Genomic DNA, 5,426 nt, shown 5'->3' on the forward strand with positions numbered 1-5,426 from the left:
GACGGATTTTCCGCGTTTTATTAAATTATTACAGACAGAAAATCCGTCTGTAATTTAAATTTTCCGTCAGAAATATTGAGGTAACCCTAATTTTATCACCACCCATTCACACTCATCCCTCGAACATTTCCATCAGCCCTCATCCCTCGAACTTTCTCCTCCGGTAGAAGGCGGTGTCGCCGCCGGCGGGGACAGACCGTGGGTGCCCACGTGATCTGGGGAAGCTCTACTTGGCCCTTTTCGGATCGTTCCTTCTTTTCTCGCCGTTGGACGAAGTTCTGAGTTGAGCTCGTGGCGTTGCCGTCGTGAAGGGTTCCTCCCCTCCTCGCCGTCCATTGTTTCTGATTCTCTGCTCCTCGCCGGTTTGTGATTTTGTGATTTAATCTCTGCTCCTCACCCTCGTTGTTTCTGATTTTGTGATTTTATTTCCGATTTTGTGATTTAATCTCTGCTTCCTTTAATTCTCAAAGGTGCTTAATCTGTGCTTTTGCCTCTTATTTCCATTTCTCTCTCTCTCTCTCTCTCTCTCGTTTTCTTAGTAGCCAAACAACTTGTTCTTGTTCTTGTTCAGGTAGTAGTTGCTGCGTGTATTGGCTTTGATGTTTGTGCAAAGGAGTTGAAGATTGACCAGCCTTGAAGTTTGGTAAATGTGGTGATTCATATCTTCAAAATTTGCTTCAGGTGCCACTCTTCACAGTTTTTCAGTTTTTCAAACCTAATTTCTCTGTTTATTCTTTTGTTAATTGTTATAGTTACTATTTTTTATTTTTTATTCATATTAATTTCTTGCATTGTTTGCTTGATGGAGTATATTTTCTTCTACGATGATAAGCTTTTTTTCTTTTTTCAACTTTTTTATTTTTTGATTTGATTTGATTTATTTTGGGGTTGATGGATGATGCTGCTAATCACTTAACTTTGCTTGATTCATGCATCCAGCCATATCCAGTGAGGGAAAGGTTTTGTTGTTGTCATGATAGGTTTTATTGAATTACATCATAGTTTGATTTTATTACTAGCTACTTGAGTTTGTGATCATCCAAGATTATCCCTCTCCAGGTGTAAGAATAACTTCCTCACAAATGGGATTAGGATAAGACTCTTCCATTAAAATGATAGCTTTTTTCCAAATTGATATATTAAAATGACAAATTTCAGCATGAAAGTTAAATGCACCAGAGAATTGGCCAATTAATTTTAGATGCAAAGTGACCTAATCTCCTATGCCATAAAGAGTAAGAATCTGAAATAGTATTACAAAGAAGAGGTGCAATAATATGTGCAGTAATATCCTTTTGTTTTTCTGGAATCTTGTTCGAATCTCCAATGGAAAGCATAGCCTTGCAGTAACTGCACGTCTTTGTTAGTTCCTTGTGAGTTTTGCTGCCTTAATAGTTGATGTGGAATTGCCACTGTATAATGTTAATGGTTCGATTTTTGGAGGGTATCATAAAACTTGACACATTTATAGGGTATTGATTTTGTATAGTATTTTGATTTTTGTTATTGAATTTGGGGTTAATGAATCTAAAAGGCATGGTCCCCATGTTGGATTTTTAATATAGATATAGGGAATTAGATTGGAGTCATATTGGAACATAAAGTGGTGTAATAATAGAACCTTGGTGAGTCATATTTGATTTTTTGTTTTCATGTAACAGAGAAGGTATCTTTGCTAGTGGAGTTGCCGATGATGCTTTTTGTAGATGACAGTATATATATATATTATGTGTGCCTATTGCCTAAGAGATGAATTTCTCTTATCTGGATGCAGAGATGTAATTTACTATTGTTATTACTTTGCTAGTCTAGTAGTCCCTAATTTAACTGGAACATTCATAAGCTATTTCAACTTTTGAATATAAGTAGGTGATCTTAAAAGCAAATTCAATTTGATTGTACCAAAGAATATTGAAAATAATGCACCAACTATTAATTATCTTAAAAGGTTTTGATAGGTGTATACAAGAACCACTCTCTTGGAATTTACACCGTTTTCCTTGAATAAATGAAAGAGAAGAATCATCCTCTTCCAAAAGGAAATTCAGTTCATTAAGAAAAAATCCATTAGGATCATTTTTTATACTTGTACTGCATAAGTAATAAAAATGACAAAGCAAGTAAGAAAGACCAAAATAGGAGAAATGAATGGATAAGAGTTAGTCTTCCAAAGTTCCATAATTGATTAAAAAATGCCAATATTCAACAAAGCTAAAATATATTATTGATTAGCTTAAAAGGTTTCCATAGGTGTATATAGGAACTAATCTCTTGGCACTTACACTGATACAGGGCAGTGCCAATGTCAGACTCTTAGGTAATTAAGTAACAGTGATAATGCAAACCATCTTTTTGAAAAAAAAAATCATACATATACATATTCATTTTAACTATTCAATCAAATTATTCTCTACAATTTATGCTTCATTACCTCACCATTATAGTAGTATGGTAAATTCAGATTAGCAGTATATACTATATATCCCACTATCCTCAACAAACACCTCTCTTTTAACTACTGTTCAAATTCTCCATGCTTTTTGCTTACTATATGTCAAGTGTGAACAATAATTAACAATAAATTATACTGTACCACTAATTTTGGAATGTAGATCTTATTCTTTCATAATAAAAATTAATATATATCTATACATCATTTACCATCAGGATATTTTCTAGGTAAATTAATTGCACTAAAAATGTATGGTTCCAGAGCTGAAAATATAACTGTTTTAGAATGTTTAAACTGCAGTGATGTGCCTAATTGTTGGTGTCACACAATGATTGGCTATGCTTGTAATTTAAGAGATGTATATTAACCACGGTAACCAACTATGTAATGAACTATTTATTAGAGTTCTTTACATGAATTAATCAATACATCTGTGATGAAAATTTTGGCTTGTTTATTTCTTCATCCTGTTGTTTGTATATGGAGATATCAAAGTGTCTACCATGCTTGTGGATTTAAACTTCTAGTTTAGTCTGATTGATAGTTTATAGCTGAAAAATTCCAAAAAGAGGACAGTACTTATGCTAAATTTTGATTATTTAAGTTTTACAGCTAAGATATTTTTTCATATACAAACTTTTATATCAAATGTCTCAGTTGGCAATGATTAGAGAAAGCGATCTAATTTTTCATGCCAGTTTTTGTGTATAGTTTTCACTTTTCACTTTTCATTTCTTGTTATCCTTATTATGTTTGCTTCTAAATACTAAATAGCTAGTAGACAACTTGATTTTGTATTAGTTATACTATTTAATTTTTTGCCCCTCTATATGTCTGATGATGATGATTTAATACAAGTACTATGCATATATAGTTCATGCTCCTTTGTTTGCAGTTTTGCTCACCAAGTAGTTGAATTGATGATGTATTAAAAATATGTTCAATTGCCATCTCAACTCCCTCTTATAAAATATAAAGTACAAAAATAAAAATAATTTAATTCGTAAAAATTATACAAAAGAAATAAATACTTTGTTGTGTCGATAGTAATTTATCCATGTCTTAGATGTGATGAAACTATTTTACTTTATTTATACTTAAAACATGCATCTATATCTTTAAATAGCTTTTGTTATTTATACTTAAAATATGCATCGACAATGAGTTCATTAGTGTTAGCTCCTTATTTTAATATACATAAATCAAATTTTAATTAGATCTCTTTTTAATTTTTAATTTGTTTTTCATGATTATTTTACTGTTTTATACGCTTTTGGGACCATCGCTTCTGTCTCTCTGGACTGGGCTCGTAGGCTTAAATCCATTAATTATTTTTAATTAAAGTGGACTTTATAGGTTATAGTACCTTTGTTTTTTAACATTTCAAGCAAAATGAAACTCTAATTTCTTCCAGATCTGAGCAAAGCAACATGTGTTTTAATTTACATATCTGAAAAAAATAGATTCACTGTTCCTTTTGCTACATTGAGTTAAGATTTTTTATGTCAACCTTGGTGTTAAGGACATTTTCTTTTCTGGCATGCTAGTTATAAACTTATAATTAATAATAAATAAAATATTTCTTGAATGCTTTTCTGTTTTAAATAGCTTTTTTCTTACAGATGCGAGTTTTTAATCAAGACTTAGGTGATCATCTACTGTTTGAGATATGAGTATATGACATTACCTGTTTCTATTTCTTGATTTGTATCAATGCACAGAGAGCACTGATATTTTAGACACTGACCTGTTGCTTCTTTGCTCTTAGGTACTTGGTGTAGAGAAAACAGCATCACAACAGGAAATAAAGAAGGCTTATTACAAGTTAGCATTGAGGCTACATCCTGACAAGAACCCTGGTGATGAGGTATTTATCTAATGTTTTCTGTTTTACAGTAAGCAGGGTGGAGCCACGTTGATATCCAGAGATTCCATTGTACCCTTTAATATTCTGAAAATTTTTGAAATATCCATGAAAATCTAGTATCTTCTCAGCAAAATACTATTGAAGCTCTTTGAACACTCCATTTAACAATAGCATCAAACAGGTTTTTGTCTAATTAGGCCTCTGACCATCTATTAAATTTGATGTTTATGGTTCCAATTAATCATTTACAGGAGGCTAAAGTAAAATTTCAGCAACTGCAAAATGTTATCTCGATTCTTGGGGATGAAGAAAAGCGAGCCATTTATGATCAGATTGGTTGTGATGATGATGATGTGAGTGTTTTTGGTTTCTCATATCTGTAGATGCATTTACAACATTGAAGCCACAAGATAACATATATCTGTAATTTGCATTTACGGATGAGGACAATGATGATGATGAGGATGAAGATGACACTGAAGACTATAGCTGATAGTTTTAGCATGGTTGAACAATATACTAGGAATTATAGTTGATAATCAATAAATTTTGTTTATATTTTGACTTGCATGTTTATAGTAATTTTCTTTTAGTTTGATAATACGATGAATTTGTTTATTTTTGAAATATTATAAATATTCGAATATAAATTAGATAAAAATTTGTATTAAATTTATATTTATTTTGTATGAAAACAAGTTTACAGAGGGACAAAATCCGTTGGTAATTTCGTCGGTAACCAAAAATCCATCTGTAATAAAGACTAAATCTGTCTATAAATCTGTCTGTATTTATCCAATTTCTAGTTGTGATAAAGCACCAATTCACATCCGTAGAACACCCCCATGCTAATGGACAAGCAGAAGCTGCCAATAAAGTCATACTAACTGGGTTAAAACGGAGACTACGGGATGCAAAAGGAGCCTGGGCTGAAGAGCTCCCACAAGTCCTATGGGTATATCAAACAACTCCACACTTCAAGACGAGGGAATCACCCTTCCGACTGGCTTACAGAATGGAGGCAATGGTCCTAGTGGAAGTCGAAGAAGGATCCCCCAGAATGATCTTCTACAGTGAAGAGGCCAACTCCCAACTTCAAAGGGAAGA

General features: G+C 32.5%; 1 long non-coding RNA gene across 1 annotated transcript; it reads left to right on the forward strand.

Moving 5' to 3' along the window:
- The first annotated feature begins 327 nt into the window (after positions 1-327).
- Positions 328-983, forward strand: LOC107479112 (uncharacterized). The gene is made up of 3 exons (XR_008006622.1): positions 328-470; positions 572-681; positions 940-983. It is a non-coding gene; the product is annotated as an uncharacterized LOC107479112 (long non-coding RNA).
- The last annotated feature ends 4,443 nt before the right edge of the window (positions 984-5,426 follow it).

This window comes from Arachis duranensis, chromosome 3, assembly GCF_000817695.3.
Source record: "Arachis duranensis cultivar V14167 chromosome 3, aradu.V14167.gnm2.J7QH, whole genome shotgun sequence".
Lineage (NCBI taxonomy): Eukaryota > Viridiplantae > Streptophyta > Magnoliopsida > Fabales > Fabaceae > Arachis > Arachis duranensis.